Consider the following 14,070-nt stretch of genomic DNA (forward strand, 5'->3'; position numbering starts at 1 on the left):
AAGTTGGCTTTTTTCTCTTTGGGGGGAATAATGACACTTGTCCTCAAATGGCAAATGAATGGGCCATCCAAATAAAATTGATTTTAAAAATTTAACCTAGCTTAAACCCTTAGAGCATCATTATTGATTGTCCTTAGTTTTTAGTTCTTAGGTTATTTAATTAATTTTTTATGTTAAGAAACAAAGTTAAGGACAAATTCCAAAAGGATTGATTATTGGTAGTACTTTTAGTTGTCTCTTAATAAATTAAATGTTCAGTTCATGGCACAAACTTGTATGAAAAGTAATAAAGAGATCCTAAAATAAATCAGATGTTTTTTCAACAGAGTTTATTCAAAATAAACATGATCAAAAGGAATCAAGCCTGTGAGGTTTCTCCAGCACCGTTTGTCTTCAGACGCTTCTCCTTGTAGTCTTTCACAGCTACCTTGATGGCGTCCTCCGCCATAATAGTATATGCTTGAGTAATTGAAAAAAACTATATCAACTGGCTGCAGCAAGTTTTACAAGCCTACTATGATGATGGAAGCTGCTATATGCATGTGAACTTTCTCATGTAATTATAAGAAAGAAATCCATTGGATACCTACTCATTTAATTGCTATCAAAATTTGATTTACAGGAAAACTCAATGAACTATTTATCAGTAACGAAAGTAATATAAGCTGGACAATTGGTAGTAAAATACTTACCAGGAGCGGAAATCCTACAACGATGGGGCTCCTGCGGCACTCACAACCACAGCCAAAGCAGTGAATATGGTCGAGCTAAAACCACTCGAGATCATTCCAAGAACTGAAGCACCAGCGCCAGCAGCACCTACAAGCAATGTCGTAGTCACCAAAAGGTAATTCAACGGAGGTGGCACTTGGATATACTTCCCAATGAACAAGAACCGATTAATATCAAACATAATTCATCAAGAACCAATCAATTCGAACACCACCTCCACAATGAACCAATCAATCTGAAACCTAATTAATCAAAAAAAAACAATCAATTTAAGACCTAATTCATCCATTTCAGAACAAGTAAATCAAAATCCCCAACTGAAATTTGAATCTCGAATCCGCTACAGATGGAAACATACCAACAGATGAAGCGACGATAGCGGAGCCACAACCAAAGGTCTTGAAGCGAGCATCAACGATCTGACCGGTCTTCTCATCGACCTTGATCTGAAGCTTCATCACATCACCGCAGGCTGGAGCTCCCGTACCGATGCTGGGATCGTTCTTGTGGAAAGACCCGACTTTGTGGGGGATTTCATCAGTGGGAGAGAGAGAGAGACGATGGTGAAGAAGAGGAAGAAGAAGAAGAAGCCATTGAAAGGTGAATTTTCAGAGGAGATCAGCATATTACAAACCTGCGTGGAAGAAGAAGAAGAAGAGAGAGAGATAGGGAGACGGAGACGATGAAAACACGAGAGACCGCAAAGGATGACACGTGCCCACAAGGACTTGGTAAAAAAACTTCTTAGCTAACATATTTCCTTCTCGTATCTCATTATTATTGATTTATTTTTTTGGCTAATAATGCTAAGATATGGTATAAGGACGCCCGATAATGGTGCTCTTATGTTCCAGGCCCAGCTACTTCTTCCCCTGCCTCTCACCATTATCGTCATTTCAGCTATCCGCAACTCAACCAACCGACGGAGTGAAACCTCACCGTTATCGTCAGAGAAACCTCAGATAAATGCTTCTTCTTTGCTTTAACACTATTTAATTACGATTCTCAGTTCTGTCTTTCAATCGTAGCTCCCACTACGTGATCATTAATTTTCATTCCCCAGCTTCTCTGTTATTACGATTTTTCTAATCTATAAATAGGAAGCAAGTTTAAGAAAGCAATGAAAAGTTATTTACGACATGCTATTCCTCGACAAGGTATATCCCGGCAGCAGTGTTTTAATTTTTACATTTGTGAGAAACTAATTTTCAACCAGCGCCACCAGCAATCATCTCCCACCATCGGACATGTGTCGCCTCTTTGTATCTATATCTTTAGGTGAAGGAGATTGTTTGATTAGTTTTTGTGAAAACTTAAGATTAGTGTGTTAATCTTTAGAAGCCTCCAAATTTTATTTTCTAAATTATGCTGACTAGGTGTTCTTTGTTGCGAGGATCACGACGTCTAGATCAGTTTCATTATCAACTTATGTAGAAACTGATTTACCCATTGTGGCACTTAGAACTATATCTCTTTTATTTTATGAAACTTGAGAGTTCTCTACACATGCATTCATTTTTATTAATTTCTTTAACGTGTGTTGCAGATATCATCACCACATGAAGGTCATCAATGGACAGTCTCTCAGCAAACGCCCGGTCTTGGACGGAGTCAGCATTCCCACCTACAGCCAAAAGAGATATGATTACATATTAGCACCAGCCATAACATGTATATGTCATTAACTGTCTCACAATTATAATTGGCTATTTCAGGGGACCTCTGATTAACGTCTACCTTTGGAACCAGGCTGCTCATGAGTTGTACAACAAGTTCAACGAATGTCTCGCCAGTCCTACTGTTCTAATAGTAACAGCATTTAACACTAAACGTACAGGAGGTAAGACATTTTTCATGTTTTAGTTAAGAACATCTTGATTAATTTGCATTCTATTTATCAACCACAGTCTGAAGTCTTTAGAATTGTCCGAATTTGTTCAACTACGTCCAAAGCATAGATAGGCAAGGTTAACATAAAGCTCTTAGTTTAGATTCAGTTAGTTTTCATTACTCAGGGTAACATGAGGCAGACAATAGGAAGCTACAATGGTCTTCTTGATATTTAAATCTATGAAATTGTTGTAGTGTTTTGATTACAATAGATGGTGATTTGATTGTTTTTTCTGGTCCAGGCGAACCGGAGGTGCTAAGCAAAGGAGAGCAAGTGTCAGCTGAAGGAACGCTGTTGGTTGCCCACTTCCCTTAAAAACTAATCAAAAAGTATGTCTGTAAAATTGGCTAATTAGTTTCTGATTATGCGTGCTTTGGTAAACTAGATTTTAGTGTGGTAATAAGCTTCTCTTACAACTTTTGTTTTAGGAAGTCTCTTGGTTTTCCTAGAAAAAAAAAGAAGTCTCTTGGTTTTGCTCAAGTGCTTTATTTCTAAATGTTTCCCCAATCTTCTGGAAATGCTTCTATATTTTGTTCGCTTAGAATCAAATGTAGACGAAGGTAACAAACCAAAGTGGAGATCCTTACTATTGGAGTGATCTTTTCCTCCTTCTTCAGGTAATTTTTAAAGTCAGGTAGACACATAAAGCATAAATAGTAAGTACATGTAACAACAACATTTTTTCAATTGTAAGTGGCATGTTTGATTGTTTCGCAGCAATAGATGACGTCGACCAAGACAAGGGGTGATTTACATCCCCTGCACCGACTGCCATGCTAATGCTATCATAGGGACAACTTCATTGATGTGTCCAAAATGCAGAGATGTCAACGTGACTGGAGTTGAAATGTACATTACAAAAACCTCAACTTATAGTTTCCCTTATTATGTTGGTCACATGTGCTCTCTTTGTAAAAGGTACCGTGGTGAAATATCTGTCAACGACAATGGCGGGAAGGAAAATTTTGTGCTCCTTGGTGATACTGGTCCTGAGCTAACAGGGAGGCAGACAACAGAGCTTATTGACAACTACTTGGAGGTTACTCATGCTCATCTTATATTTCACCTCCCTAACAATCTAAACTGACTTAATCATGTTTGATATGGCAGGCTAATGGAGACATGTGTGCCAACCATGAGATGCCAACTCCACAATGTCTGGTGGAAGTCTCCAGCTACAACTTTACAGTTAAGAGACGGACCATAGCTGTGACAAGGGTTGTTTTTTCTGCAGTTCTGCCACCATTTGTAGCAGCAGAAAACTAACCTGATGCAATCGATGAAACAGCACATGCTCCTCAACTAATTCCATTCTGCCATAGATGGAACCTGCAGCTCAGGGTCTTCAGCTGAGCCAAGTGCATCTATCTAGGAGACTGGCATGCAGGAGAAATCTAAGCGCACGAGTCATAACTAAACCAGCCACAATCACACCAATCCAATCCTTGGATACTTGATAGGACCATTTTCTATCTCTGTCTAAGATTTCTCTTTGTTTTTTTTTACCTTAAAAACATATGTAGTTATTCGACGTATTCTTTCTCTTTCCACGCCACCAACACTAGCCCGGATTTGATTGACTACTTTTGAAGTGACCTTAAAGTGTTGTTATTGTACTGAATATATATATATGCCTCTTTGTTACAAAATATATATATATATATATATGCCTCTTCTTCGGTATCAGATTAGAGTTGGCCATTACCAATAAATTCTTTCGAAATCAGATTAAACGATAAGAATTGAATCAACTCTACACTCACAGATATAATAATCATTTTTAAAACCGTTAAAGCCAAATGTTTTCCTTTAGTAACAGAAGCAAATCGAGTTGTGAAGAGTAAAAGAGTATTTATTTTATTTTTGCTAAAACAGAGTAAAAGAGTTTATCGCACCAACAATAACAAAATAAGTTTCATAAGTTAAGATTAACAAATGTATTATTTTAGCACATCACTAGATTACATTCACTTCTCTTCACAATAGAAATTTTTTATGCCATCCTTTTCATGATAAGATTATCTTAGTGTTCAACAGAGGAAAAGAAGAAGACGATGTAACAAACTCATACTTTTCTTATTGAGTGTTAAAGAAGAAATGTGTTTACATATATAGTAATCATGATACCCGGTTATCGTAACAAACAAATAAACCAGAGAACAAATAAAATCAATTGCAACTAAACCGGTTTACTCTAATATTCCCCCTCAAGATGGCAAGTATAAAGATTTGAGAGCTATCTTGCCAACAAGCGAGTAGAATCTAGGAGAAAACAACGTAGTAAAGACATCCGCTATCTGTTCATGAGTACGAACATGAAGCATCTTAATGTAGCCAGCCTCAATCCTGTCACGTATCTGATGACAATCACGTTCGATGTGTTTTGTGCGTTCATGGAACACGGAGTTGTGAGCACTGTGTATAGCTGCAGTTGAGTCACAGTAGTAAGGAACCGGTCCGGCCTGTGGTGCCTGCAACTCAATCAGCAGATTATACAGCCAAATAACCTCACGAGAGCCAAACTCCATAGCCATGTACTCTGATTCTGCAGAGGAATGAGAAGCGACTTGTGTTTCTTAAACTTCCAGGAGATCAGAGTGTTGCCAAGAAACATGCAATAACCAGACGTAGAGCGTCGTGTGTCAGCACAAGAACCCCAGTCAGCATCAGTGTAACCTTTGAGAAAAATCAGAGGTAGAAGAGTAGAAAAGACCCAATCCAATAGTGCCTTTTAAGTAGTGAAGTACTTTGTAGGCAGCTTGGAGATGAGAAGGCTTCGGAGCAGAAGTAAACTGACATAATTTGTTCACCGCAAAGGTGATGTCAGGAAGAGTGATCGTCAAATACATCATTTTGCCCACAAGTCTCCGATAAGCACAAGGATCATCAAGCAATGGTTCCGGAGAGTCTTGAATGAGCTTCACACCAGGATCCATAGGAATGAGAGAAGGTTTACAGGCCATTAAGCCTGCTTCTTCCAAAAGACCCAATGTATACTTACGTTGACACATGGAAATGCCTTGAACAGAACGAGCAATTTCCAAACTCAAGAAGTATTTCAAAGGACCCAAATCTCTGATCTTGAAAGCCTTTTGAAGATCTTCTTTTAACTGATCAACATCTTCTGTAACATTGCTCGCAATAATAATGTCATCTACATAGACTAAAACAGCAATGTGGTGACCTTTGATATTGCGTATAAACAGAGTGTGATCAGAGTTTGACTTCTGAAAGCCTAAACCCAACAGAGTAGTGCTGAACTTCAAGAACCATTGTCTAGAGGCCTGTTTCAAGCCGTATAGTGATTTCTGAAGTTTACAAACAGCATTCTCAGGCAGAGTTTCCCCCTTTCTTGGTGTGTAACCCGGAGGTAACTTCATGTATATTTCTTCATGGAGATCTTTGTTCAAGAAAGCATTTGAGACATCAAGTTGAGTGAAATGCCAATTCTTAGCAGCTGAAACCGCAACAAGTGTCTTAACAGTAGTCATCTTGGCTACTGGAGAGAAAGTTTCAGCAAAGTCAATAACTTCCTGTTGCGTGTATCCTTTAGCAACCAAGCGTGCCTTATAACGCTCAAGAGTGCTGTCAGCATTGATCTTGATCTTGTAAACCCACTTACACCCGATAGCATGTTTTCCTGGTGGTAAGGAGCAAACAGTCCAAGTATCATTCTTTTCCAAAGCTATTAGTTCCTCATTCATGGCGTGTAACCATTCTTCAAAACGTTTAGCCTGAGTGAACGAAGTAGGTTCTGGATAAAGAGCAACATAGCAGATATAAGCTTTATACTCTGCCGAAAGATTATCATATGTCAAGTAAGCAGACAAGGGGTAAGGAATATCCTTATTAAGCTCATTGACATTACAATAATAGTCCTCAAGATGAGCAGGTAATTTGGAGACTCTTTTAGTCGACTCTGGCCGAGAATCAGAGCCAGAAGACTCAGCTGCAGGTTCAACAGTCACTACTGCAGGAGGAGAAGTTTTAGTACCAGAAATTCCATTGATCTCTTCAGAAGAAGAAGTAGAATTATCTGAGACTGGAGCAGAAGAAAAGACATCACTGAAACAGCTTGATTGTCCTTTCGCATAAGGAAAAATATCCTCATGAAAGATAACATTTCTTGAGATAAAAATCTGATTTGTCTCCAAATCCATCAGTTTATATCCTTTGTAGCCTGCTGGATAACCAAGAAAGACACAAGAACGAGCTCTGGGCTGTAACTTTGTCCTCTGTTTCGGAGAAGTTGAACAATATGTCAAACATCCAAAGACACGAAGACCAGTATAATCAACTTGTTTAGATGTGAGAAGCTCTAAAGGACTCTTATCTTTCAGCAATGGAGAAGGGATTCTGTTGATGAGAAAGACGGTGGTCAAGACACACTCTCCCCAGAACTCCAATGGCACCTGAGACTGAAACATAAGAGCACGAGCCACATTTAAAATGTGTTGGTGCTTACGCTCCACTACAGAGTTCTGCTCTAGTGTCTCTGGACATAAATAGAAAGAAACAATTCCTTTTTGTTTATATAACTCCTCAAACCGTAATTCCGGAGCACTATCTGAACGAACCGCTTTGACCACAGCCTGATATTGTGTTTCTACCAACTTGATGAAGGCAGGAAAGACAGATAAGACATCACTTTTTGCTTTGAGGAGATAAATCCAAGTAAGCCTAGTGTGATCATCAACTATAGTGAGGAAATATATGTAGCCTTCAATGGTAGAGGTGGAGAAGGGACCCCAAACATCAATGTGCAAGAGATTAAAGGGATGATCAGTCATGTTGTTATTAGATTTAAAAGGAAGTTTTTTCTATTTGGCAAGAGGACAAATGTCGCAATGAAAAGCACCTTTATTCTTATGTTGTAAACCGAGTACATCAATGATAGAATCAGTTTTTAACATAGAGGGGTGACCCAGTCTGTGATGCCATAAAGCAGAATCTAAAACAACATTTGAAACAGAAGCACGCTGATCTTGAAGAGGTCTTGTAACCGCAATATCAGCAACGTCAAGCACATAGAGGTTGGCTATCTGATCACCCTTCCCAATCATCAGACCCTTGGTAAGATCATGTATCATGCAACAGTCATGATCAAAAGCTATACGATAGCCTAAATCCTTGGTTGTCTGGCTTACACTGAGAAGATTAAGGCGAAAATCAGGAATAAACAAGACATTAGTCAAGACCATTGAATCACTCAGTCTTACTTTGCCTATTCCAGATATTTTAACACCAAAACCAGTAGGAAGAGTAACAGATGTGTTCACTGCATCAGATAACTCCACAAATAAATGTCGATCACGAGCAACATGGTGAGTAGCACCACTATCGACTATTCAAGACTCAGTGCACAGAACATTTCCTGTCATTCTCAACATTCCAATGAAACCGAGAGTTGAAGATGAGAAATGCATACCAGGTAATGCTGTGATAGTACCACCAGATGTAGATACACAGTTCACTTGAGCTGGAGGTGGCAAAAGCTGAGAGTTAAAGTAAGCAATGACGCCTTCTATCTGGTCTTTAGTGAGAGTGCCAAATCTAGTAGCAGATGAGTGATCATCTAAAGCAACTTGAGCAACAACTGGTTTAGCAGTCGGCTTCTTGTACTGAGTTTTATCAGACTGCTGCTTCCCTTTATGTTTGAAATCCACCGGGTAACCGTGAATTTTTTAGCAAGTGTCCACCGTATGGCCATTGTAGCCACAGTGAGAACAAACCGGTCTGCCTTGTTTATGAGCAGAAGGAGCAGAGGGAGCAGAGACCTGAAACGCTGTGGCAGTGTGAACTGGAATGATGTTCCTCTGATTGTGATCTTGGTCAAGGAAATTATAGATCTCAGAGAGCTCAGGAACGTTCTTCTTCATGATGATTTAACTGCGTATAACTGCATAAGATTCATTTAAGCCAGCCAAGAACTTGATTACTTTAGCATGATCTGCTTTAATATTCATGGCTTTGCAACAATCACAATTATGACAGGTATTTACACAGTTAGCACCATCCAATTCATCCCACAGAGTTTTTAAAGTAGTATAATACGTAGCAAGATCCATGGATCCTTGTTGAAGGGACCAGATCTGCTGAGAGAGCTGATAAGAACGAGGGAGATTCGTGATGTGAAAGCGAGTCTGCAAGTCCTTCCAGATCTCTGAAGCATCATTGAAGCGGAGAATGCTTTTTTAGATTTGCTTGGAAACCGAGTTGAGAAGCCCGGATTTAACCATAGAGTTGCAACAAGACCAAATCCTGAAATGAATATGAGATTCCAGAGGTCTAGCTACAGATCCATCGATCAACGCTAGCTTGTTTTTCGCATCCAAGGCAATATTCATCGCAATACTCCAGTTATCATAATTTGTGCAATCAAGTACTTCAGAAATTATCGAAAGACCTGGGTTATCGCCACTCGTGAGATGATACGGTGAGTGGATACTGTTCAGAGATAGCTCGTCAGTATCAGAGTTCACCGGAGACGAATCTTCAGGAATGGAAGATCGTCGAGCTGAAGCGGTGGTTGATCTTCCAAGACGACGAGTAGATCGGCGATTTATCACCATTTTTGGAGCTCGAATCGAAGATAAGAAGATATGTGGTGGAATAGCCACAAAATCGACGAGACGAGAAAGAGGATTCAATCGGGAGAGTCACCGATGAATCTAGGTCAATGAAAGAAAGAAAATAAACGGATCGATTGAGGATTTGAGCCTCAATGCTCGGATACCATCTTAGTGTTCAACAGAGGAAAAGAAGAATACGATGTAACAAACTCATACTTTTCTTATTGAGTGTTAAAGAAGAAATGTGTTTACATATATAGTACTCATGATACCCGGTTATCGTAACAAACAAATAAACCGGAGAACAAATAAAATCAATTGCAACTAAACTGGTTTACTCTAATAGATTACGCAATGTGTTATGATTTGTTATAGGCTTCGAACATCTATTAATGTCGCAACAAATTATGAACCAATAAAGCAATATAGTTACTAATGTAATGTACAAAATTCTAGATAGAGAAAGACAAGGGAGAGAGAAAATGGTCACTGGATTTAAATAAAAAATTGGTTAATAACCTGAAAATGACAACTAAAATTTTCATCGGATTTCAAATAATAATGAAAAATACATGATAAATAAACAAAGGCATTTTATCTAACTAACAATACTTTAAGACTTTAGGTATGTCTACAATCATATCTCATTGTTGATATTATGTGTAAAAATTATATACAACGATAAAAGTTTATTTTTTTCTAAATTTTTAAGACTACATAAATTTTATATCAAAGTAATGAAATAATATTTGAAAACCGGCGCGTAACGCCGGCAAACCCCTAGTGTTCTAGAAAGTAGGGGGTGTCAAAATGAGCTAGCTCGCTCAGCTCAGCTCAGCTCATAGTAAGCTCGGCTCTTTCATGAGTTAGCTCAGATCAGCTCATTTATTATATGAGCTTCAATATGTAAACTCGTACTCGGATCATCTAGATCATGAGTTAAATGAGCTAACTCGTGATCTAACACAAAATAATTATAACTATATTAAATTAAACATCGATAAAATTACTTCTATAGTATTATTCAAAATTTAATAAAACTATTAATCATAAATAACTTACCGTGAGTTCTGAGTTACGATAAGCAAAGTGAGAGGAGACGTATGTCAAATTTGAGATCAATGAAATTTGTGAGAGAGATGATATGGTTAACGTGGGTTTATATAGAAGATTTTGATAATTTCTAAACAGGATAGTCTCTTTTTTCTTTCTTCGGAAAAGTATAGATAACTTTTAAAAGTTTTACTCCTATATTACTTATGTATATTTTACATTTTAGTTTTAAAGATAAATATGATAAATATAAAAATTATCTTTTTCCATAAGAAATGAACGAGCTCATGAGTCAGCTCATGTTCATTAACGATCGTTCATATAACTCGTGATCTTTTTTAAGCTCGATCATTAAACTCATTTATTAAATGAGCCTAAAATATAGTGATCATACTCATGAAAAAATGAGCTGAGCTGAGCTAACTCATGAGTTGTAACTCATTTCGACACACTGATTATGAAAACCATATATGTAACACTAGTGGTTGGCCGGCGCTACGCGCCGGGATTTGAATAAAAATTCAAATTGGTAATTTATATATTTTAATTTATTTTATTGAATGTTTCCAAATTATTTTTAATTTTATAAATTTACTGTCTATGTTTATAGTATTTATCCAATTGTATTGTAATTTTTAAAATTTAGGAATGAGACTTTGTAGAGAATGAAAATGCTAAAGCTAAGATTAGGGTTTATTTTCCTATATTATTTGATTTATAAAATTTATTTTCCTATATTTTTAGAATTTTTGCTATAGCGAAATTTTCTTAGATTTATAGGATTTATTTTCATACATTATTAGGAGAAGCTATATTAGATTTATAGGATATATCTAACAAAGTCTTACAAATTTTTTTGATTTTTTTTATAAATTAATTCTTTAATATATTTTGTAATTAGTAATATAAAACTATTATAAATTAATAGTAAATTTAACTATTTTAAAAACTAATGAATTGGTTTAGTATATGTAACTATCCAGTTTTTTTAATCATATACACAATTTTGAAAATAAATATTGCAAACTCAAAATGATCATATTCAAAAATAAAAATATAGAATATCATAGATGCTAAAGTATTAGTGGCTATAATCTCAGTCTTTGTTAAACAACATACTATCCAAAAACTATTAGTAATCTGAAAGAGAAAACACACACACATGAATAAAACCAAAGTTGGTTAAGATCTAGTTACAAAATAATTGAATTGGAAAGAAAGGAAGAAACGCCTGAAATCTGCAGTCCCATACACGTTGCGAATGATCGAAGCCAGCTGACACAACTACAGCTGATGAGTCAGTGAACTTCACTGCATTGACCTGACAAGATCAGTGTTAACAAAACATCAGACGAGAATGAAAATAGTTGAACCTATTCAGTTGCATTAGTGTGTCTCCTTTCCCAAGTCGAAGTCAATAAAGAATCTATGGCTTGGTATACAACCTTAGTCATTATATGTTGCAACTTTCAAGTTTGAAGTAGTATGCTCGGTGAATCGAACACAGACCGTTTGAAGTAGTTGTTACTTCTATCAACATCAAAAACACTGAGCTCATACACTCCTTCCCTCAGCAGATTCTTGAAACTGTTAAGCTGGTGTGGGGCAATGGAACCTTGTATCAAGGTTAACTGCAAGCAAGAACAGTGTTGCTATTATGAAAGCCAAAGTAGGTTATCGTAAATAAGCAAGTAGAAATAGACGATAAGTTTTTTAGTACCTTCTCGTCCAGCAACACCGTGTCAACTCCAATAAGCTTGCCTCCTTTCTTCAGATTTCGAGCTTCAATAACTTGGAACTGAGAGAAATGGCTTGGCAACAGTATGTAATAACAGAAACATGATTGAAGTTTCATAAAGTGAATAACTTTTCAATAAGCTTCAAATGAAAATGCACTGTAAAGAGTCAATCAGTAAAGTTCTAAAGGTAAGAACATTATCAGCAACTTAGCTATTCTCTCACAAATACAAAGATCTAACATTTCTTTTAAGCATAGCTTCAAAGGCAAATGCATTGTAAAGAGTGATTGCATATGTTAACACATACAAAGCAGCAAAATTTCAAAAATCCCTTTTACAAATTAAGCTAAGTTACCAGATCGGGATCACCCATTTGGAGAATCACGCGGAGAAGCGATTGCTCGGAGCTCATCCGATCAATAGCCGTCGGGTAAGGGAAAAAGGACGAAACAGAGATGGGTTGCGAGCAAGAGAAGGATGGCCAGAATCTGATCAGACGGATCTCCACGGTGGAAGAACAACGGACGCGGACCTTCAAATCAGCAAGTAGAGTAGAGGATTAAGCCACTATACTGAGAAATAAATTTCTATTGTAGAATTGTGAGGATGATTCTCAAGGGATGAGGTCTTACCTTTTTATAGGTAGAGATACACCCCTTGAAAAAGGGGCTAGAATCTTTGAATGTGATTGATCACTGAAGAGTTAAGAACTCGTTAATGGCTTTGAATAAATGCAGCTTGTAACGCCTGTGGGGAGATAGATTGAGACTCCTCTCTGATAGTCTCATAACTTCCATTGATGCTAGACCTAATCAATTTACGCAGGAGAGGATGAACCCAAGAGAAGAATGGCGGCTCCACATAAGAAGAGATAAGGGGCTATACGGACCAAAATTCTTTTACTTCTCAGCCCAGAAAATTATATTAAACACACATTAAATCCACTCGTCCAAGCCCATGTGAAAACATCAAAGAAAAACGATTGATGGTAAATGATACACGTGGCAGAAAACACCCAACTCCAAATAGTGATGTGGCAGCATGAGCAGCCAAAGAAATCTACTTTATATATATAGATAGATAGATTAAGGACAATATTAATTATACCGACTCTATTAGTATACCGAGTCAATAGATATTTATATCATTCAAGTTTCTTTCGTTTACATATCTCAAATCAAAAGCTATACACAAACTTAAAACTTCTCAGCAAAAAAATAGTTCCCAAACAATGTATCTTCTCCATTATTTTAGAATAAATCATTAGTTTAACAAATATTATTATTTATTTCTTTTTAAATATGTATATATATATATATGTCATGATATTAAAAATAATTAATAAAAATTAACCTATATACTATTTTAAATATATATCTTAATATAGAATTATCATGATATTTAGAACATGTAATTAATAAATAGATATTAACAATATTTACTCATAACTAGGTGTTTAAACCACACATGCAAGCATCTATGTTATTAAAGCAGAATCCCTAATAGGATTCTACCTTTTCTTTTGGAATTATTTACAATACCATGCCATTACTTATTTTAGGATATTTTAATTAATTTACCCATTAAAAACTCATCGAACCAATCGAATGCATCAAAAGTTTAAAACAATTCGTACTATCTCTATGCCCAACTTCAACATTTCAAACTATTTTTTAATTCAGCATGAAAGATTCGTGTAATACATTATAAAATTTCAATCCAGACATTTTAATCTTGAAAGTCGAAAAAACAAGAAAACCCTAGCCGTCAAGAGAGAGAAAAAGAGTTTTTTCATAGTTTCAAGCCGATAATTCGTTTTGCTTCTTTTTCTTTGATCTGTTTTTTTTCAGTCGCTGTTTTATCGCCAATTTATTTTGAATCTGGCAAGGTTTTTTGTTCTTTGTATGCTTCTTCCAATTGGTTTGGAAAAACAAAACTTTCGATTGAGTTGAACTGTTTAGAAAAGATAATTGACAGATCTACTGCGGATGGTGACGACAGGTCTTACCGGCTTCAATCATTGATGGTTCTTCATTCGATGATGATGAAGTTCTTGCTGTAAACTATGGTTACTTCGAAAGAC

The 14,070-nt window shown here is 36.6% G+C and overlaps 3 long non-coding RNA genes across 19 annotated transcripts; 1 reads left to right on the plus strand and 2 right to left on the minus strand.

The window, feature by feature from the left end:
- Window positions 1–225: 225 nt before the first annotated feature.
- LOC108855513 (uncharacterized) lies at window positions 226–1,229 on the minus strand. The gene is made up of 3 exons (XR_001950086.2): window positions 1,091–1,229; window positions 693–974; window positions 226–459 (listed from the first exon to the last, which is right to left on the minus strand). It is a non-coding gene; the product is annotated as an uncharacterized LOC108855513 (long non-coding RNA).
- A 95-nt stretch (window positions 1,230–1,324) lies between these two features.
- LOC108855038 (uncharacterized) lies at window positions 1,325–4,288 on the plus strand. Of its 16 annotated transcripts, none has more exons than XR_001949998.2 (9): window positions 1,325–1,463; window positions 1,544–2,010; window positions 2,279–2,403; window positions 2,482–2,572; window positions 2,865–2,952; window positions 3,052–3,240; window positions 3,341–3,472; window positions 3,542–3,662; window positions 3,734–4,288. It is a non-coding gene; the product is annotated as an uncharacterized LOC108855038 (long non-coding RNA). The 16 variants fall into 16 exon arrangements; XR_001950026.2 differs by having other exon boundaries at window positions 2,279–2,342; window positions 2,448–2,572; XR_008934819.1 differs by having other exon boundaries at window positions 1,544–1,889; window positions 1,958–2,010; window positions 2,279–2,572.
- A 7,007-nt stretch (window positions 4,289–11,295) lies between these two features.
- Window positions 11,296–12,896, minus strand: LOC108816234 (uncharacterized). Of its 2 annotated transcripts, XR_001943817.2 has the most exons (5): window positions 12,620–12,894; window positions 12,343–12,519; window positions 11,969–12,059; window positions 11,694–11,879; window positions 11,296–11,569 (listed from the first exon to the last, which is right to left on the minus strand). It is a non-coding gene; the product is annotated as an uncharacterized LOC108816234 (long non-coding RNA). The 2 variants fall into 2 exon arrangements; XR_001943813.2 differs by having other exon boundaries at window positions 11,969–12,519; window positions 12,620–12,896.
- Window positions 12,897–14,070: the final 1,174 nt, after the last annotated feature.

Source organism: Raphanus sativus, chromosome 1 (assembly GCF_000801105.2).
Source record: "Raphanus sativus cultivar WK10039 chromosome 1, ASM80110v3, whole genome shotgun sequence".
In the NCBI taxonomy this organism is placed as follows: domain Eukaryota; kingdom Viridiplantae; phylum Streptophyta; class Magnoliopsida; order Brassicales; family Brassicaceae; genus Raphanus; species Raphanus sativus.